Genomic DNA, 22,980 nt, shown 5'->3' on the forward strand with positions numbered 1-22,980 from the left:
TTTCAGAGAACACTTCTGGGACACCCGCACCAACCAACCCAACCGCCCCGTGGCTGAACACTTTATTTCCCCCTCCCACTCCGCCAAGGACATGCAGGTCCTTGGCCTCGTCCATCGCCAGACCATGGCAAAATGACGCCTGGAGGAAGAGCCATTCATCTTCCGCCTAGGAACCCTCCAACCACAAGGGATGAATACAGATTTCTCCAGCTTCCTCATTTCCCCTCCCCCCACCTTTTCTCAGTCCCAACCCTCAAACTTGGCACCGCTTTCTTGACCTGCAATCTTCTTCCTGACCTCTCCGCCCCCACCCCCTCTCCAGCCTATCACCCTCACCTTAACCTCCTTCCACCTATCGCATTCCCAACGCCCCTCCCCCAAGTCCCTCCTCCCTACCTTTTATCTTAGCCTGCCTGGCACACCCTCCTCATTCCTGAAGAAGGGCTTATGCCCGAAACGTCGATTCTCCTTCTCCTTTGATGCAGCCTGACCTGCTGCACTTTTCCAGCAACACATTCTTAAGTTCTGATCCCCAGCACCTGCAGACCTCACTTTCTCCTAGTATTTTCTGTGATCTGAGTTCACTTGTCCTGGAGTCATAAAGATGTACAGCATGGAAACTGACCCTTCAGCCCAATTGTCCATGCCGACCAGATATTCCAACCCAATCTGGGCCCACCTGCCAGTGCCTGGCCCATATCCCTCCAAACTCTTCCTATTCATAAACCCATCCAGATGCCTTTTAAATACTGTAATTGTACCAGCCTCCACCACTTCCTCTGCAGCTCATTCCATATACGTACCAGCCTCTGTGTGAAAAAGTTGCCCCGTAGGTCTCTTTTATATCTTTCCTCTCTCACCCTAAACCTATGCCCTCTAGCTCTGGATTTACCCGCCCCAGGGAAAAGACTTTAGCTTTTTATCCTATCCATGCCCCTCATGATTTTATAAACCTCTATAAGGTCACCCCTCAGCCTCCGACGCTCCAGGGAAAAATGTCCCAGCCTGTTCAGCCTCTCCCTATAGCTCAGATCCTCCAACCCTGGCAGCATCCATGTAAATCTTTTCTGAACTCTTTCAAGTTTCACAACATCCTTCCGATAGGAAGGAGACCAGAATTGTCTGCAATATTCCAACAGTGACCTAACCAATGTCCTGTGCAGCTGCAATATGACCTCCCAACTCTTGTACTCAATACTCTGACCAATAAAAGAAAGCATACCAAATGCCTTCTTCACTATCCTATCTACCTACAATTCTACTTTCAAGGAGCTATGAACCTGCACTCCAAGGTCTCTTTGTTCAGCAACACTCCCAAGGACCTTACCTATAAGTGTATAAGTGTTATTAAGATTTGCTTTCCCATGGGGAACCTTGTCAAACGCCTTACTGAAATCCAATTGATCACACCTACCGCTCTGCGCTCATCAATCCTCTTTGTTACTTCTTCAAAAGCTCAATCAAGTTTGTGAGACTTGATTTCCCACGCACAAAGCCATGTTGACTATCCCTGATCAGTCCTGAAGGCACTTGCGTCTATTCTCCTGAAATCTCAAGATTGTTAATTAGCAGAGTCTTCTCTGGCCTGACACTGTTCTTTCTCCAAGGGGGTTGGGATTGAATTTGGGATATCCTCTGGTGTATATATTCTGAGGACCAAGTGGCTGCGAGTTTCAGTGTTGAAATTATGTCTGATCTATTTTTTGGAGTTCTTTGTAGAGATGAAAAACAGGATCGATGAAGTGGATGTATTGGAAGTAATATATCTGGATTTTTGGAAGGTGTTTGAGAAAGTACCAAACATTAGGGATAATCCAGGAAACTATTGACCAGTGAGTCTCATAGAACATAGAACATTACAGCGCAGTACAGGCCCTTCGGCCCTCGATGTTGCGCCGCCCTGTCATACTAATCTGAAGCCCATCCCACCTACACTATTCCATGTACGTCCATTTGCCTGTCCAATGATGACTTAAATGCACTTAAACTTGGCGAATCTACTACCGATGCAGGCAAAGCATTCCATACCCTTCCTATCTCTGACATCTGTCTTATACCTATCTCCCCTCACTTTAAAGTTGTGTCCCCTCGTGTTTGCCATTCCCATACTTGGAAAAAGGATCCCCCTGTCCACCCTATCTAACCCTCTGATTATCTTGTATGTCTCTATTAAGTCACCTCTCAACCTTCTTCTCTCTAACGAGAACAGCCTCAAGTCCCTCAGCCTTTCCTTGTAAGACATTCCTTCCATACTAGGCAACATCCTAGTAAATCTCCTCTGCACCCTTTCCAAAGCTTCCAAATCCTTCCCATAATGTGGTGACCAGAACTGTACACAATACTCCAAGTGTGGCCGTGCCAGAGCTTTGTACAGCTGCAGCATAACATCCTGGTTCCAGGACTCAATCCCTCTATTAATAAAGGCCAAAACACTGTATGCCTTCTTAACAACCCTGTCAATCTGGGTGGCAACTTTCAGGGATCTGTGTACATGGACACCGAGATCTCTCTGCTCATCTGCACTCCCAAAAGGGATTCTGGATCAGTGGTGCTGGAAGAGCACAGCAATTCAGGCAGCATCCGAGGACAGGCAAAATCGACGTTTCGGGCAAAAGCCCTTCATCAGGAATAAAGGCAGAGAGCCTGAAGCGTGGAGAGATAAGCTAGAGGAGGGTGGGGGTGGGGATAGAGTAGCATAGAGTACAATAGGTCAGTGGGGGAGGAGATGAAGGTGATAGATCAGGGAGGAGAGTGGAGAGGATAGGTGGAAAAGGAGCTAGGCAGGTCGGACAAGTCCGGACAAGTCAGGGGATCGTGTTGCTGGAGGTTAGAAACTAGGATGAGGTGGGGGAAGGGGAAATGAGGAAGCTGTTGAAGTCCACATTGATGCCCTGGGGTTGAAGTGTTCCGAGGCGGAAGATGAGGCGTTCTTCTTCCATGCGTCTGGTGGTGAGGGAGCGGCGGTGGAGGAGGCCCAGCACCTCCATATCCTCAGCAGAGTGGGAGGGGGAGTTGAAATGTTGAGCCATGGGGGCGACTTGGTTGATTGGTGCGGGTGTCTCGGAGATGTTCCCTAAAGCGCTCTGCTAGGAGGCGCCCAGTCTCCCCAATGTAGAGGAGACCGCATCGGGAGCAACGGATACAATAAATGATATTAGTGGATGTGCAGGTAAAACTTTGATGGATGTGGAAGGCTCCTTTAGGCCTTGGATAGTGGTGAGGGAGGAGGTGTGGGCACAGGTTTTACAGTTCCTGCGGTGGCAGGGGAAAGTGCCAGGATGGGAGGGTGGGTCGTAGGGGGGCGTGGACCTGACCAGGTAGTCACGGAGGGAACGGTCTTTGCGGAAGGCGGAGAGGGGTGGGGAGGGAAATATATCCCTGGTGGTGGGGTCTGTTTGGAGGTGGCGGAAATGTCGGCGGATGATTTGGTTTATGCGAAGGTTGGTAGGGTGGAAGGTGAGCACCAGGGGCGTTCTGCCCTTGTTACGGTTGGAGGGGTAGGGTCTGAGGGCGGAGGTGCGGGATGTGGACGAGATGCGTTGGAGGCCATCTTTAACCACGTGGGAAGGGAAATTGCGGTCTCTAAAGAAGGAGGCCATCTGGTGTGTTCTATGGTGGAACTGCTCCTCCTGGGAGCAGATACGGCAGAGGTGGAGGAATTGGGAATACGGGATGGCATTTTTGCAAGAGGCAGGGTGGGAAGAGGTGTAATCCAGGTAGCTGTGGGAGTCGGTGGGTTTGTAGAAAATGTCAGTGTCAAGTCGGTCGTCACTGATGGAGATGGAGAGGTCCAGGAAGGGGAGGGAGGTGTCAGAGATGGTCAGAGAAGGTAAATTTAAGGTCAAGGTGGAATGTGTTGGTGAAGTTGATGAATTGCTCAACCTCCTCGCGGGAGCACGAGGTGGCGCCAATGCAGTCATCAATGTAGCGGAGGAAGAGGTGGGGAGTGGTGCCGATGTAATTACGGAAGATCAACTGCTCTACGTAGCCAACAAAGAGACAGGCATAGCTGGGGCCCATACGTGTGCCCATGGCTACCCCTTTGGTCTGGAGGAAGTGGGAGGATTCAAAGGAGAAATTGTTAAGGGTGAGGACCAGTTCGGCCAAACGAATGAGAGTGTCGGTGGAGGGGTACTGTTGGGAACGTCTGGAGAGGAAAAAACGGAGGGCTTGGAGGCCCTGGTCATGGCGGATGGAGGTGTAGAGGGATTGGATATCCATGGTGAAGATGAGGCGTTGGGGGCCGGGGAAACGGAAGTCTTGGAGGAGGTGGAGGGCGTGGGTGGTGTCTGGAACGTATGTGGGGAGTTCCTGGACTAGGGGGGATAGGACAGTGTCGAGGTAGGTAGAGATGAGTTCAGTGGGGCAGGAGCAAGCTGAGACAATGGGTCGGCCAGGGTGGTCAGGCTTGTGGATCTTGGGAAGGAGGTAGAACCGGGCAGTGCAGGGTTCCCGGACTATGAGGTTGGAAGCTGTGGGTGGGAGATCTCCTGAGGTGATGAGGTTCTGTATGGTCTGGGAGATGATGGTTTGGTGATTGGGGGTTGGGTCATGGTCAATGGGGCGGTAGGAAGAGGTGTCCTCGAGTTGGCGTTTGGCTTCAGCGGTGTAGAGGTCAGTGCGCCAGACTACCACTGCGCCCCCTTTGTCCGCTGGCTTGATGGTGAGGTCAGGATTGGAGCAGAGGGATTGGAGGGCTGCGCGTTGTGAGGATAAGAGGTTGGAGTGGGGGAGGGGAGTCGACAGGTTGAGGCGGTTAATGTCCCGGCGGCAGTTGGAAATGAAGAGGTCGAGGGCAGGTAATAGGCCAGTGCGGGGTGTCCAGGTTGATGCAGTGTATTGGAGGTGGGCGAAGGGGTCCTCGGAAGGTGGGCGGGAATCCTGATTGTGAAAGTAAGCTCGGAGGCGGAGGCGACGGAAGAATTGTTCGATGTCACGGCGTGTATTAAATTCATTGATGCGTGGACGGAGGGGGACGAAGGTGAGTCCTTTGCTGAGGACTGATCGTTCGTCCTCAGTGAGGGGGAGGTCTGGGGGGATGGTGAAAACTCAGCAGAGCTGGGAGCTGGGAGCTGGTGTGGGTGTAGAGCTGGGAGTGGGGCTCCTTTTCCACCTATCCACTCCACCCTCTCCTCCCTGACCTATCACCTTCATCTCCTCCCCCACTGACCTATTGTACTCTATGCTACTCTATCCCCACCCCCACCCTCCGCTAGCTTATCTCTCCACGCTTCAGGCTCTCTGCCTTTATTCCTGATGAAGGGCTTTTGCCCGAAACGTCGATTTTGCCTGTCCTCGGATGCTGCCTGAATTGCTGTGCTCTTCCAGCACCACTGATCCAGAATCTGGTTTCCAGCATCTGCAGTCATTGTTTTTACCTTTTGCACTCCCAAAAGTCCTACCATTAGCCCAGTACTTTGCATTCTGATTACTCCGACCAAAGTGTGTCACCTCACACTTGTCCACATTAAACTCCATTTGCCACCCCTCACCCCAGCTCTGCATCCTATCTATGTCTCTCTGCAACCTACTACATCCTTCGTCACTATCCATAACTCCACCGACCTTAGTGTCGTCAGCAAATTTACTAACCCACCCTTCTAAGCCCTCATCCAGGTCGTTTATAAAAATGACGAACAGCAGTGGACCCAGCACCGATCCTTGCGGTATGCCGCTAGTAACTGGACACCAAGATGAACATGTTCCATCAACTACAACCCTCTATCTTCTTTCAGCAAGCCAATTACTGATCCAAACTGCTATGTCTCCCACAATCCCATTCCTCCACATTTTGTATAATAGCCTACTGTGGGGAACCTTATCGAGCGCCTTGCTGAAATCCATATACACCACATCAACCGGTTTACTCTCATCTACCTGTTTGGTCACTTTGTCAAAAAACTCAATAAGATTCGTTAGGCACGACTGACCCTTCACAAAACCGTGCTGACTGTCCCTGATCAGATTATTCTTTTCTAGATGGTTATAAATCCTATCTCTTATAACCTTTTCCAACACTTTACCAACAACTGAAGTGAGACTCACTGGTCTATAATTACCAGGGTTGTCTCTACTACCTTTTTTGAACAAGGGACCCACATTTGCTCTCCTCCAGTCCTCAGGCACTATTCCTGTAGACAATGATGATTTGAAGATCAATGCCAAAGGCTCGGCAATCTCTTCCCTTGCTTCCCAGAGGATCCTAGGATAGATCCCATCCGGCCCAGGGGACTTGTCTATTTTCACACTCTGCAGTATTTCTAATACCTCTTCCTTGTGAACCTCAATCTCTTCTAGTCTAGATGCAAGTATCTCTGTATCTTCCTCACCAACATTTTCATTTTCTATAGTGAATACTGTCGAAAAATATTTATTTAGTGCTTCCCCTATCTCCTCTGACTCCACACACAACTTGTCCCTAATTTAACTCTCGTCATTCTTTTATTCCTGACATACCTATGGAAAGCCTTAGGGTTAACCCTGATCCTATCTGCCAACAACTTCTCATGTCCCCTCCTGGCTCTTCTGAGCTCTCTTTTTAGGTCCTTCCTGACTTCCTTGTAACCCTCAAGCGCCCTAACTGAGTTTTCACATTTTGTCCTAACATAAGCCTTCTTCTTCCTCTTGACCAAGGATTCCACTTCCTTAGTAAACCACGGCTCACGCGTTCTATATCTTCCTCCCTGCCCGACAAGTACATACTTATCTAGGACACACAGGAGCTTTTCCTTGAATAAGCTCCACATTTTTAATGTGCTCATCCCCTGCAGTTTCCTTCTCCATTCTACGCTTCCTCAATCTTTCCTCATTGCCTCGTAATTTCCCTTCCCCCAGCTGTAATTGTTGATCGGTGGAGTACCCCTATCCCTTTCCATCACTAAAGTAAACCTGACAGAATTGTGATCACTATCACCAAAGTACTCACCTACTTCAAAGTCTAACACCTGGCCAGGCTCGTTACCCAGTACCAAATCTAAAGTGGCTTCGCCCCTTGTAGGCCTGTCTAAATACTGTGTCAGGAAGCCCTCCTGCACACACTGGACAAAAACTGACCCATCTATAGTACTCGTACTGTAGTGATCCCAGTCAATATTTAGAAAGTTGAAGTTCCCCATGACAACTGCCCTGCCTCTCTCACTCCTATCGAGAATCATCTTTGCTATCCTTTCCTCTATATCTCTGGAACCATTCGGAGGCCTATAGAAAACTCCCAACAGGGTGACCTCTCCTTTCCTATTTCTGACCTCAGCCGATACTACCTCAGTTATTGAGTCCCCAAACATCCTTTCTCCAACTGTAATATTGTCCCTGATCAACAATGCCACACCTCTCCTTCTTTTACCATCTTCTCTGTTCTTACTGAAACATCTGAATCCCGGAACCTGCAACAGGCATTCCTGTCCCTGCTCTATCCATGTCTCCGTAATGGCCACAACATCGAAGTCCCAGGTACCAACCCATGCTGCCAGTTCACCCACTTTATTTCGGATGCTCCTCGTGTTGAAGTCCACACACTTCAAACCAGGTTCTCGCTTGCCAGTGTCAGATACTTGATTTGGGAACTCCCTATTCTCATCCTCTTCTGTACCAGTCCTATAATTTTGGTTCCCATCCCCCTGCTGTATTAGTTTAAATCCACCTAAATAGCTTTAGTGAATATCCCCCCCAGGATATTGGTACCCCTCTGGTTTAGATGAAGACCATCCTGCTTGTAGAGGTCCCACCTACTCCAGAAAGAGCTCCAATTATCCAAAAACCCGAATCCCTCCCTCCTGCACCATCCCTGCAGCCACGTGTTCAATTCCTTTCTCTCCCTATTCCTCACCTCACTAGCACGTGGCATGGGCAGCAAACCAGAGACAACAACTCTGTTTGTCCTAGCTCTAAGCTTCCATCCTAGCTCCCTGAATTTCTGCCTCAAGTCTCCATCTCTCTTCCAACCTATGTCGTTGGTGTCAATGTAGACCACGACTTGGGGCTGCACTCCCTCCCCCCGAAGGATCCCAAAAACACATTCAGAGATCATATCAGTCTTTGGGAAGCTATGCAAGGGACCTGGGTGCCTTTGTGCATGAATCACAAGATGTTGATCTGCAGGTGCAACAGGTAATTAAGGGAAATGGAATATTGTCCTGCATTGCTGGAGGGATGGAGTTTAGAAGTGGGAAGGTTGTGTTGCAGCTGTACGGGAGGCTGTTGAGGCCACACCAGGAGTACTGCATTCAGTTTTGGTCTCCTTACTTGAGGAAGGGTAGAGAGGGTATAAAGGAGGTTCCCTAGGTTGATTCTGGAATTAAGAAGGTTGGCTTATGAGGAGAGACAGAAGAGGTTTGAATTATATTCTTGGAATTTTGAGGAATGAGGTGGGATCTTATAGAAACATATAAAATTATGGAGGGGATAGATAAGATAGAAGCAGGGAGGTTATTTCCACTGGCGGGTGAAATTGGAACTAGGGGGCATATCCTTAAAACAAGGGAGAACAGATTCAGGTATGTGTTGAGGAGGAATGTCTTTACCCAAAGGTTTGTGAATCTGTGGAATTCGTAGCTAAGGTTGAAATGGAAGTTTCTGGAAAAGTTCAGCAAGTTTGGCAGCATCTATGGAGAAAATGAGCTAATGGTTTGGGTTGATTGGCCCTTTCTCAGGATTCTGATGAAGGGTGACTCAACCTGAAACATTAACTCTGATTTCTCTCCACAGATGCTGAGCTTTTCCAACAATTTCTGTTTTTGTCTCTGACTTACAGTATCTGCAGTTCTTTCAGGGTTTTTTTCAAGCAGTTAAGGCTACCTGGTTGAATGTTTTTTTAAGGTAAAAATAGATTTTTGAACAGTAAAGGAACTAAGAGTTATAGTAAGCTGGTGGGTAGGTGGCACTGAGTCCATGAAGAGATCAGCCATGACTGAGGGGAACAGATGCTACTTGGAGTTCTTGACGGAGCAGAATTCCCATCTCGTGTCTTGTCCAGTACCACATTGAAGACAGTCAACCAGCCAGAAAGATGAAAGACAGTGAGATCTACAGTGTTCAATAAATCATGCAGGTAAGATCACTCGTGTTGGACAAAGCAGGAGATGAATTAGAGGGCTCAAAGCTGCAGGCCTCCAAATGTGACAAAGCTAAAGGGGTGAAGTGAGAACGCAAAGGCTCCATTGTCATCCTCTCATGAGAGGCCTGTTTTCATCACTGCTGAAGACTAGGATCTTCACACGTTGTTTTAATGAATCATGTTTTAATGAAGTTATTTCAACAGAGGTAAAAGCAGGACCCTCATGAGAGGCTGGTAATTAAACCTGATATCTTTGTGTTCTATTCCGTTCTCTGTTTTAAATATGTTTTAAATATGTCACATCTTATGATCCTGTGTGTTTCATCTTTATAACTTTGATAACAGTCTCAATCCCTATAACGTCCTCCAGTCCCTATTACCATCCCTATCTGCACAACTTGTTCCTGTTTCTACAATATGCTTTATCTCAGCAAACTCGACGTCCAGTCATTGTTTTTTTTTAGATTAGATTACAGTGTGGAAACAGGCCCTTCGGCCCAACAAGTCCACACCGACCCGCCGAAGCGAAACCCACCCATACCCCTTACCTAACACTACGGGCAATTTAGTATGGCCAATTCACCTGACCCTGCACATCTTTGGACTGTGGGAGGAAACCGGAGTACCCGGAGGAAACCCACGCAGACACGGGGAGAACGTGCAAACTCCACACAGTCGCCTGAGGCGGGAATTGAACCCGGGTCTCTGGTGCTGTGAGGCAGCAGCGCTAACCACTGTGCCACCGTGCCGCCCACAGTGTCGGAGTCACTATCTCTGTTTTCTCCTCCAGTGTCTGCAAACCTCCTCCAACACCTCAAACCCACCCCATCTGTACACCCTCCTCCAGTCCCTGCAACCCTGCTTCCTCCCTTCAACAACAATGCACAATCTCTGTAATCTTCTACTGTTCATACAAATCTCCACAACTGCTTAAGGTTGTACAGAGGCAACAGTTTCCCTTCCTGTGTAACCTGCTCCAGTCTCTACCACCCTTGCTATTTGTGTGACCTTCTGAAGTCACTTTGACCCTCCCTGTCACCTCCTCCAGTTTCTCCAACCTTCTCTTTCTCTGACCTCCTCCAACTGCTAAAATGCTCCATGTCTCTATTTCCTCCAGTCACTCTTAGCCTTCCTAACGCTGTAATCTTCTGCAGCTGCTAAAACTATCCATGTCCTTGTAACATTTTCTTGATTGATGTAACCACCTCTAGTCCTTACAGCTGTCTCTTTGAAACCTCCTTCAGTCCGAAGAACCATTGCTAACTCTGTAAACTTGTCCAGTGTCCACAACCTTCAGTATCACTAACCTCATCCAGTCTTGACAACTGTCCCTATCTTTTTAATCACGTGAAACCTCTGCATTGTTGTAACCTTCTTCCATCTTTCCAATAAACACTACTTAATTAGCCTCCTTCTACACGACATACTATGTCAGCTTCATCCTCCTGTTACTGCACCGTTGTGAACTCTGTAACCTCATCCAATCTGTACCTTTATATAAAGAACAAAGAAAATTTACAGCCCAGGAACAGGCCCTTCAGCACTCCAAGCCTGAGTGGATCCAAATGTACTGTCTAAACCTGTCGCCCAATTTCTAAGTATCTGCATCCCTCTGCTCCCCACCTACTCAGGCATCTGTCCAGACGCACCTTAAATGAATCTACCGTGCCTGCCTCTACCACCTCTGCTGACAATGTCCGGGCACCTACCACCCTCTGTGTAGAGTACTTGCGCCGTTTATCCCCCTTAACCTTTTCACCTCTCACCTTGAAAGCGTGACCTCTCATTATTGAATCATTCACCCTGGGAAAATGCTTATACTATCTACTCTCTCTATACCCTTCATGATTTTGTAGACCTCAATCAGGTCCCCCCTCAATCTCCTTCCCTCTAATGAAAACAATCCTAACCTACTCAACATCTCTTCATAGCTAGCACCTTCCATACCAGGCAACATCCTCGTAAACCTTCTTTGCACCCTGTCCAAAGCGTCCACATCCTTTTGGTAATGTGGCGATCAGAACTGTACACAGTATTCTAAATGCGGTCGAACCACAGTCTTGCACAACATGACCTGCCAAATCTTATACTCAGTACCCCGTCCGATGAAGACAAACATACCATATGCCTTCTTGACCACTCTATCCACCTGTGCAGCAATCTTCAGAGTACAGTGGACCTGAACTCCCAGATCTCTCTGCCCATCAACTTTTCCCACGGCTCTTCCATTCATTGTATAATTTGCTCTAGAATTCCAAAATGCATCACCTCACATTTGTCTGGATTGAAATCCATCTGCCACTTCTCCGCCCAACTCTCCAGTCTATCTATATTCTCCTGTATCCCTTGACAGTCCCCTATGTTTTCCGCTACTCCACTAAAGTTCGTGCCATCTGCAAACTTGCTGAGCATACCAACAGTGCCCTCTTCCAGATCATTTATGTATATCACAAACAACAGTGGCCGCAACACTGATCCCTGTGGGACACCACTGGTCTCCTTTCTCCATTTCGAGAAACTCCCTCCAACTACTACTCCGTGTCTCCTGCTGCTCAACCAGTTCTTTATCCACCTCGTTAGAACACCCTGCACACCATGTGACTTCACTTTCTCTATTAGTCTACCATGAGGAACCTTATCATACACCTTCCTAAAGTCCATGTATATGACATTTACAGTACTTCCTTCATCTATCAACTTGGTCACTTCCTCAAAGAACTCTATTAAGTTGGTGAGGCACAATCTACCCCGCACAAAACCATGTTGCCTTTCACTGACAAGCCCATACTTTTCCAAATATAATAAAATTTATGCCTCAGTACCTTCTCCAGCAACTTTTCCACCACTGACATCAGGCTCACTGGTCTGTAGTTACCCGGAATGTCCCTACTACCCTTCTTGTACAGGGGACAACATGAGCAACCCTCCAGTCCTCCGGCACCGCACCTGTGTTGAAGGATGCTACAAAGATATCTGGCAGGGCTCCAGCTATTTCCTCTCTTGCCTCCCTCAGCAACCTGGGATGCATCCTATCCGAACCTGGGGATTTGTTCACCTTAATATCCTTTCGCCTACCCAATACATCTTCCCTCTTGATGTCAATGTGATCCTGACTAAACAAAATTCTATCTCGAATCTCAGCATTCATCACCTCCTGTTCCTCAGTAATCATTGCAAACTAATCATTGAGACTCTCACCCATTTTCTCCGGTTTGACACAACCTTCCTTCCTTATCCTTTAGTGGACCAACCCTTTCTCTGGCATAGGTTTAGGGTGAGAGGAGAAAGATATAAGAGAGACCTACGGGGCAACTTTTTCACACAGAGGGTGGTGCGTGTATGGAATGAGCTGCCAGACGAAGTGGTGGAGGCTGGTACAATTGTAACATTTAAGAGGCATTTGGATGGGTATATGAATAGGAAGAGTTTGGAGGGATATGGGCCGGGTGCTGGCAGGTGGGACTAGATTGGGTTGGGATATCTGAACGGCATGGACAGGTTGGACTGGAGGGTCTGTTTCCGTGCTGTACATCTCTCTATGATCTTATTGAATGGCAGAGTAGGCTCGATGGTGGCAGATGGCCTACTCTTGCTCCTGGTTCTCATGTTCTTAGGGATAGGATTTAATTAGGGATAGTCAGCATGGGGTTGTGTGGGGCAGGTCATGTCTTACTAACTTAATTGAATTTTTCAAGGAGGTGACAAAGGCGGTCAATAAGGATAGAGCAGTGGATGTTATCTGATTTGATTTATTATTGTGACATACCTACATCCAGTGAAACGGTTTGTCTACATGGATTTTAGTAAGGTGTTCAACACAATCCCTCATGGTCTGCTTATCCAGAGATTAAGATGTATGGGATCCACAGTGACTTGGCTGTGTGGGTTCAGAATTGGCTTGTCCAAAGAAGGCAGAGGGTGGTGGTGGAAGGGTGTTTTTCAGGCCGGAAGTCCGTGACTATTGGTGTTGGTGCTGGGATGTCCACTTTCCTAACATATTGGATGAAAGAGTAGATAGGTGGGTTAGTAAGTTTGCAGACGATACAGAGATAGTATGATACAGTGTGAATATTGTGAATACTGTTGAAAGTTGTCAAAGCATACAGGAGGATATAGATCAGATGTCGATATGGGTGGAGAAGTGGCAGATGGAGCTTAATCCAGGTAAATGTGAGGTGCTGCACTTTGGGAGATCAAATGTTAAGGAAAAGTATACAGTTAATGGCAGGACCCTGAATACTATTGATGTACAGAAGGATCTTGGGGTTCAAGTCCATAATTTCCTGAAAGTGACCACACAAGTAGATAGGGTGATAAAGAAGGTGAAAGTGAGGACTGCAGATGCTGGAGATTAGAGTCAAGATTAGAGTGGTGCTGGAAATGCACAGCAGGTCAGGCAGCATCCAAGGAGCAGGAAAATTAATGTTTCGAACAGGAGCCTTTCATCAGGAATGGCAGCATCTCTGGTAAAGCAGGTGGATGGAATGCTTGCCTTTATAGGTCGGTGAATTAAGGACAAGAGTCAGAAAGTCATGTTGTGGTTTTATAAGACTTTGGTTAGACTATTGTGTTCAAGTATGATTGTCCCATTCCAGAAAAGATGTGAAAGCTTTGGAGAGGGTGCAGAAGAGGTTTACCAGGATGCTGTTTGGATGAGAGCGTATGAGCGATAAGGAGAGGCTGAACAGAATCATGTTGCTTTCAGTGAATCAGCAGAGGCTGAGGAGAGATTTGAAGAAGTCGAAAATTATGAGATGTATGTTGATGGTCAGAGTCTTTTTCCCAGAGTTGAAATGTGTAATACCAGGGGGTATGCATTTTAAGGTGAAAGGGGGAAAGTTCAAAGGAGATGTGAGAGTTCAGTCTTTTACACAGAGAATGATGGAGGCCTGGATTGCATTACCAGGGACAGTGGTGGAGGCAGGTAGAGTCATAAAGATGTACAGCACGGATCAGACCTTTCAGTCCAACTCGTCCATGCTGACTAGATATCCAAACCCAATCTGGTCCCATTTGCCAGCATAAGGCCCATATCCCTCGAAACCCTTTATATTCATATACCCATCCAGATGCCTTTTAAATGTTGTAATTGTACCAGCCTCCACCACTTCCTCTGGCAGCTCATTCCACACATGCACCACCCTCTGTGTGAAAAGAGTTGCCCCTTAGGTGTCTTTTAAATCTTTCTTCTCTTACCTTAAATCTGTGCCATTTTGTTCTGGACTCCCCCAACCCAGGGTAAAGACTTTGGCTATTCACCTTACCTGTGCCCTTCATGATTTTATAAACCTCTGTCTCTAAGGTTACCACTCAACCTCCTGTTCTCCAGTAAAAAAAGGTCCCAGCCTATCCAGCTTCTACTGATAACTCAAATCCTTCAGTCCTGGCAGTATCCTGGTAAATCTTGCCTGAGCCCTCTCCATTGTAAGGATGATTTGGAGGTGCCGATGTTGGACTCGGGTGAACAAAGTTAAAAACCTGGTGTTGTCTGATTTTTAACAATTTAAGAATATCCTTCCTATAGCAGAGCAACCAGAATTGTATACAATAGTCCTGAAGTGCCTCACCAATGTCCTGGACAACCTCAACATGACTTTTCTACTTCTTCACTCAAGCAACTCAACAATGAAGGCAAGCATGCTGAGCACCTTCTGAACAACCCTGCCTATCTTTGCAGCTTTCAAAGAACTATGTACCTGAATCCTTAGATCAGAAAGATTGGATTTGATTTATTGTTGGGATATACCTACGTACAGTGAAAAGTTTTGTTTTGTGAGAATACAGGCAGATCATAATAAACAAGGATATACAGATAATAGGGTGTTGAGACTCATCAGAGCATACAAGGTCACGACTGCACAGGAGGGGCACAAAAACAAGATCAACATTAGATTTGAAATTAGAGAGGTCCATTCAGCAGTCAAGATGCTGTTCTTGAATGATTAATGGTGGGAAATTTGCTGGTTCTATTCAGGTAGGTTTAAATTAGTGATGGGAACCAGCGGTGCAGTCGCAGTGCACAGGTGGATGAGAGTAGGAAGGACAGGGACAGGATTTCAGGGTCACAGGAATATGCTGGCAGATAGCAAACTGGTTTGAAGTGTGTCTACTTCAACACCAGAAGTAATCCTGGTAAGCCATTCAGGGCTGAATGAGGCAGAAAGGATGTTTGAGGACTCGTCTACTGAGGTAGTATGGGCTGGGGTGAGAAACAGGAACGGAGAGGTCACCCTGTTGGGAGTTTTCTATCAGCCTCCAAATAGTTCCAGAGATGAAGAGGAAAGGATTGCAAAGTTGATCCTCAATAGGAGCGAGAGTGACAGGGTCGTTGTTATGGGGTCTTTAACTTTCCAAATATTGACTGGGAATACTCTAGTTCGAGTTCTTCTAAAGATGGGTCAATTTTTGTCCAATGTGTGTAGCGGGGTATCCTGACCCAGTATGTAGACAGGCCAACAAGGGGCGAGGCCACATTGGATTTGGTATTGGGGAATGAACCTGGCCAGACGTTAGGTTTGGAGGCAGATGAGCACTTTGGTGTCAGTGACCACAATTCAGTTATGTTTACCTTCTCAATGGAAAAGGATAGGTATATACCGCAGGGCAAGAGCTATTGCTGGGGGAAAGGCAATTAGGCAAGATTTAGGATCCATAGAATGGGGAAGGAAATTTCAGGGGATGAGCACTATTGAAATGTGGAGCTTATTGAAGGATAGGCTATTGCGTAACGTTGATAAATATTTACCAATCAGGCAGGGAGAAAGTGGTCAAGTGAGGGAGCTGTAGTTTACTAAGGAAGTTGAATCTCTTGTCAAGAGGAAGAAGAAGACTTATGTTAGGATAAGATGTGATGGCTCAGTTAGGGGTGCTTGAGAGTTTCAAGTTAGCCAAGAAAGACCTAAATAGAAAGCTAAGAAGAGCCAGGAGGGGAGATGAGAAGTCGTTGGAGGATAGGATCAAGGAAAACCCTAAAGCTTTCCATCGGTATGTCAGGAACAAAAGAATGACTGGAGTAAGTTTAGGGCGATCAAGGACAGTAATGGGAAGTTGTGCATGAAGTCAGATGAGATAGGGGAAGTGCTAAATGAATATTTCTCATCAGTATTCACACTGAAAAAAGACAATGTTGTTGAGGAGAGTACTGAGATACAGACTACTAGACTATACAGGATTAGGGTTCACAAGGAGGAGGTGTTAGCAATTCTGGAAAGTGTAAAAATAGATAAGTCCCCCGGAAAATTACGTACAGTTCTGGTCACCACATTATAGGAAGGATGTGGAAGCTTTGGAAAGGGTTCAGAGGAGATTCACTAGGATATTGCCTGGTATGGAAGGAAGATCTTATGAGGATGGGATTTATCTTAGGATTCTCTGGGAAGCTGGAGAGGAGATTGCCAAGCCTTTGGCTTTGATCTTGATGTTGTCATTGTCTACAGGAATAATGTCAGAAGACTGGAGGATAGCAAATCTTGTTCCCTTGTTCAGTAAGGGGAGTAGAGACAACCCTGGTTATTATAGACCATGAGCCTTACTTCGGTTGTGGGTAAAGTGTTGAAAATGATTCTGAGATAGGATTTATAATCATCTATAAAGGAATAATTTGACTAGTGAAGGGTGGGTCGTGCCTCACAAACCTTATTGAGTTCTTTGAGATGGTGACCAAACAGGTAGATGAGGGTAAAGTGGTTGATGTGGTGTGTATGGATTTCAGTAAGGGGTTTGATAAGGTTCCCCATGGTGGACTGTTGCACAAAATATGGACACAAGTGATTGAGAATGATTTAGTGGTTTGGATCAGAAATTGGCTAGCTGAAAGAAGACAGAGGGTGGTGGTTTTTGGGAAATGTTCATCCTGGAGTTCAGTTACTAGTGAGGTACCGCAAGGATCTGTTTTTGGGCCACTGTTGTTTGTCATTTTTATAAATGTCGTGGATGAGGGTGTAGAAGGATGGGTTAGTAAATTTGCGGATGACACTAAAGTCAGTGGAGTTGTGGATCATGACGAAGGATGTTGGAGGTTACAGAGGGACATAGATAAGCTGCAGAGCTGGGCTGAGAGGTGGCAAATGGAGTTTAATGTGGAAAAGTGTGAGGTGATTCACTTTGGAAGGAATGCTGATTAGTGGGCTAATTGTAAGATTCTTGGTGGTGTAGATGAGCAGAGAGATCTCAGTGCCCAGGTACACAGATCCTTGAAAGTTGCCAACCAGATTAATAGGGTTGTTAAGAAGGCTTAGGGTGTGTTAGCTTTTAACGGTAGAGGGATTGAGTTTCGGAGCCACAAGGTCATGCTGCAGCTGTACAAAACTCTGGTGCAGCCACATTTGGAAAATTACGTACAGTTCTGGTCACCACATTATAGGAAGGATGTGGAAGCTTTGGAAAGGGTTCAGAGGAGATTCACTAGGATATTGCCTGGTATGGAGGGAAGATCTTATGAGGAAAGGCTGAGGGAACTGAGGCTGTTTTTGTTGAAGAGAAGAAGATTGAGAAGTGACTTAATTGAGACATATAAGATAATCCACATGTAAGATAGGTTGGGCAGTGAGAGCCTTTTTCCTCGGATGGTAATGGCTAGCATGAGGGGACATAGCTTTAACTTGAGGAGTGATAGATGTAGGACAGACATCAGAGATGGATTTTTTACCCAGAGAGTAGTAGGAGCGTGGAACGCTCTGCCTGCAACAGGAGGAGACTCACCAACTTTAAATGATCATTGGATAGGCATATGGACGAGAATGAAATAGTGTAGGCGAGATTGGTTCAACAGTTTGGCACAACATCGAGGGCCGAAGAGCCTGTCCTGCGCTGTAATGTTCCAAGCTTTCTGTTCTCTGAAAGATAGTTTGCATTGGAGGCATTCCGGAGAATGTTCACTGACCTGATCCCAGGTATGGAGGTACTACCCTGAGAGGAGAGGTTGAATAGGTTATGCTTGTACTTAAGACCATCAGAAATTGGAACAGAAATTAGACCATTCAGCCCATTGAGCTTGCTCCGCCATTCAATCATGGTTGATAGGTTTCTCAACCCCATTGTCCTACCTTCTCTCCATAACGCTTGATCTCGTCGATACTCAAGAGCCTATCTATCTCCATCTTAAATATACTCAGTGACCTAGCCTCCACAGCCTTCTGTGACAGTGAATTCCATAGATTCACCACTCTCTGGCTGAAGACATTTCTTCTTATTTATGTTCGAAAAGCTCTTCCCTTTACTCTAAGGCTGTCTCCTACCAATGGAAACATCTTCCCAGCATCTACTCTGTCCAGGCCATTCAGTGTTCTGTAAGTTTCAATTAAATCCCCCCCATCCTTCAAAACTCCTCAAATGTTACTCCGATATTAAGCTTTTTATTCCTGAGACCATTCTCATGAACCTCCTCTGAACCCACTTCAAGACCACTACATCCTTCCTGAGAAATGGGGTCCAAAACTGAGTACAATTCTCCAAATATAGCCTTCAGAAGTACATCCCTATTTCTATATTCAAATTCTTTCAAAGTAAATACCAACATTGCATTTACCTTCCTAACTACTGACTCAACCTGCAAGTTTACCTTGAGAGAAACCTGAACTAGAATTCCCAAGTTCCTTTGTACTTCAGACTTCTGAATTTTCTCCCCATTTAGAAAATAGTCCATGCGTCTATTCTTCCTACCAAAACACATGACCTCACATTTTCCTGTGTTGTATTCCATCTGTTACTTCTTTGCTCACCTGTCCAAATCCTTCTGCAGCCTCCCCACCTCCTCAATGCTACCTGTCCCTCTACCTGTCTTTGTATCATCTGCAATTTTAACCAGAGTGCCCTCAGTTCATTCATCTAATTTGTTAATGTAAAAAGTGAAAAGTGTGGTCTCAATACTGAGCCTTGCAGAACACCACTTGTCACCAGCTGCCATCCTGAGAAGGACTCTTTTATCCCCACTGTCTGCTTTCTGACAGACAGCCAGATTTCTATCCATGCTCGCACCTTGCATCTAACACCATGGATCCTTTCCTGAAGAAGGGCTTATGCCCGAAACGTCGATTCTCCTGTTCCCTGGATGCTGCCTGACCTGCTGCGCTTTTCCAGCAACACATTTTCAACCCTTATCTTACTCAGCAACCTCCTGTAGTGCACCTTCTTAAAGACCTTCTTAAAGTCCAGGCAGGTAACATCCATTGGCTCTCCTTGGTCTAACCTGCTTGATGCTTCCTTAAACATAGAACATAGAACATAGAAGAATACAGCGCAGTACAGGCCCTTCGGCCCTCGATATTGCGCCGATCCAAGCCCACCTAACCTACACTAGCCCACTATCCTCCATATGCCTATCCAATGCCCGCTTAAATGCCCATAATGAGGGAGAGTCCACCACTGCTACTGGCAGGGCATTCCATGAACTCACGACTCGCTGAGTAAAGAACCTACCCATAACATCAGTCCTATATCTACCCCCCCTTAATTTAAAGCTATGCCCCCTTGTAATAGCTGACTCCATACGTGGAAAAAGATTCTCACTGTCGACCCTATCTAAACCCCTAATCATCTTATACACCTCTATTAAGTCACCCCTAAACCTTCTTTTCTCCAATGAAAACAACCCCAAGTGCCTCAGCCTTTCCTCATACGATCTTTCTACCATACCAGGCAACATCCTGGTAGACCTCCTCTGCACCAGTTCCAGTGCCTCCACATGCTTCCTATAGTATGGCGACCAAAACTGCACACAATACTCCAGATGCGGCCGCACCAGAGTCTTATACAACTGCAACATGACCTCAGTACTCCGGAACTCAATTCCTCTACCAATAAAAGCCAGTACGCCATATGCCTTCTTCACCGCACTATTTACCTGGGTGGCAACTTTCAAAGATTTGTGTACATGGACACCAAGATCCCTCTGCTCATCCACACTACCAAGTATCCGACCATTAGCCCAGTACCCCATCTTTTTGTTATTCTTCCCAAAGTGAATCACCTCACACTTAGCTACATTGAAATCCATTTGCCACCTTTCTGCCCAGTTCTGCAGCTTATCTATATCCCGCTGTAACCTGCCACATCCTTCCTCACTGTCTACAACTCCTCCGACTTTCGTATCATCCGCAAACTTGCTTACCCAACCTTCTAACCCCTCCTCCAGGTCATTTATAAAAATGACAAACAGCAATGGTCCCAAAACAGATCCTTGCGGAACACCGCTAGTGACGGCACTCCAAGATGAACCTTTGCCATCATCTACTACCCTCTGTCTTCTTCCAGCCAGCCAACTCCTAATCCAAACCTCCAACTCACCCTCAATGCCATACCTCCGTATTTTTTGCAGTAGTCTACCATGGGGAACCTTATCAAACGCCTTACTAAAATCCATTTACACCACATCTACTGCTTTCCCCTCGTCCACCTCCTTAGTCACCTTCTCAAAGAATTCAATAAGGTTTGTGAGGCACGACCTGCCCTTCACAAAACCATGCTGACTATCCTTGATCACATTATTCCTATCCAGATGTTCATAAATCCTATCCCTTACAATTCTCTCTAAGATTTTGCCCACAACAGAAGTGAGACTCACCGGCCTATAGTTACTAGGGTTATCCCTACTCCCCTTCTTGAACAAGGGAACCACATTTGCTAGCCTCCAATCTTCTGGCACTACTCCTGTAGACAACGAGGACATAAAAATCAAGGCCAATGGCTCTGCAATCTCCTCCCTTGCTTCCCAGAGAATCCTAGGATAAATGCCATCAGGCCCAGCGGACTTATCTATTTTCACCCTTTCCAGAATTTCCAACACCTCTTCTCTACATACCTCAAAGCCATCCATTCTACTTAATTGCGACTCAGTATTCACATCGACAACAATGTCCTGTTCCTGATTGAATACTGAAGAAAAGTATTCATTCAGTGTCTCCCCAATCTCTTCAGCCTCCACACGCAACTTCCCACTACTATCCTTGACTGGACCTATTCCTACCCTAGTCATTCTTTTATTCCTGACATACCTATAGAAAGCCTTAGGGTTTTCCCTAATCCTACCAACTAAGGACCTTTCATGTCCCCTCCTTGCTGCTCTTAGCTCTCTCTTCAGGTCCTTCCTGGCTACCTTATAACTCTCAATCGCCCCAATTGAACCTTCACGCCTCATCTTTACATAGGCCGCCCTCTTCCATTTAACAAGGGATTCCAATTCCTCATTAAACCACGGCTCCCTCAAACGACCCTTTCCTCCCTGCCTGACGGGCACATACTTATCAAGGACACTCAATAGTTGCTCCTTGAACAAGCTCCACATATCAATTACACCCTTGCCTTGAAGCTTACTTTTCCAGGCCACACATCCTAAGTCATGCCTCACAGCATCATAATTTCCCTGCCCCCATCTATAACTCTTGCCCTGTAGTGCACACTTATCCCTCTCCATCACTAGAGTAAAAGTCACCGAATTGTGGTCACTGTCCCCAAAGTGCTCACCTACCTCTAATTCTAACACCTGGCCTGGTTCATTACCCAGAACCAAATCCATTATGGCCTCACCTCTTGTTGGCCTATCTACATATTGTGTCAGGAAACCCTCCTGCACACATTGGACAAACACTGACCCATCTAACGAACTTGAGCTATAGCTTTCCCAATTAATATCAGGAAAGTTAAAATCCCCCATAACAACCACCCAATTACTTTCACTCTTCTCTTGAATCATCCTCGCAATCCTTTGAAGTCTAACAGATTTGTCAGGCATGACCTCCCCTTGATAAAACCAGGCTGATTCTACCCTATTTTACCATACATTGCCAAGTATTCAGAAATCTCATCCTTCACAATGGATTCCAGGATCTTACCCATGACCGAGGTTAGGTTAATCGGTCTGTAATTTTCCGTCGTTTGCCTTTTGAAACAGGGATGTCACGTTAGTGATTTTCCATCCTCTGGAAACACTCCTTAATTATAGTGATTCCTGAAAGATCATGGCTAATGCCTCCACTGTCTCTTCAGCTATCTCCCTTCGAACTCAGGGGTGTAGTTCTGGATACTTCTTGGAATTTAGAGGATTGAGAGGTGACCATATTGAAATAAGCAAGATTCTTTTGAAGTTTTGGCTGGTGAGATGCAGAGAGGTTTTTCTCCCTGGGCTCCCAAACTGCCTCGGCCACCCCAAACTGACATCTTGGACACCCAGCCATTTAGAACATAGCCAGGAGCAGGAGTAGGCCTTCTGGCCCTTCGAGCCCACTCTTCCATTCAAGCCCATCTATCCTACACTATTCCATTTTCATCCATATGTTTATCCATTGACCATTTAACTGTCCTTAATGTTGGCAAGTCTACTACTGTTGCAAGCAGGCCATTCCACACCCCTACTGCTCTCTGATTAAGGAAACAACCTGTAATATCTGTCCTAAATCTATCACCCCTCAATTTATAGCTCTGTCCCCTCATGCTAACCATTACCATCCGAGGAAAAAAGCTCTCACCATCCACCCCATCTAACCCTCTGATTATTAGATTCGATTAGATTACTTTACAGTGTGGAAACAGGCCCTTCGGCCCAACAAGTCCACACCGACCTGCCGAAGCGTAACCCACCCATACCCCTACATTTTCCCCTTACCTAACACTACGGGCAATTTAGCATGGCCAATTCACCTGACCTGCACATTTTTGGATTGTGGGAGGAAACCGGAGCACCCGGAGGAAACCCACGCAGACACGGGGAGAACGTGCAAACTCCACACAGTCAGTCGCCTGAGGCGGGAATTGAACCCGGGTCTCTGGCGCTGCGAGGCAGCAGTGCTAACCACTGTGTCAATTAAGTCACCTGTCAGCTTTCTTCTCTCTAACGAAAACAGCCTCAAGTCCCTCAGCCTTTCCTCATAAGACCTTTCTTCCATACCAGTAAATCTCCTCTGCACTCTTTCCAAAGCTTCCACATCCTTCCTATA

Source organism: Chiloscyllium plagiosum, unplaced genomic scaffold (genome assembly GCF_037043375.1).
Source record: "Chiloscyllium plagiosum isolate Xiang-an unplaced genomic scaffold, Cpla_swu_hap1 HiC_scaffold_1, whole genome shotgun sequence".
NCBI classification, from domain to species: Eukaryota; Metazoa; Chordata; class Chondrichthyes; order Orectolobiformes; family Hemiscylliidae; genus Chiloscyllium; species Chiloscyllium plagiosum.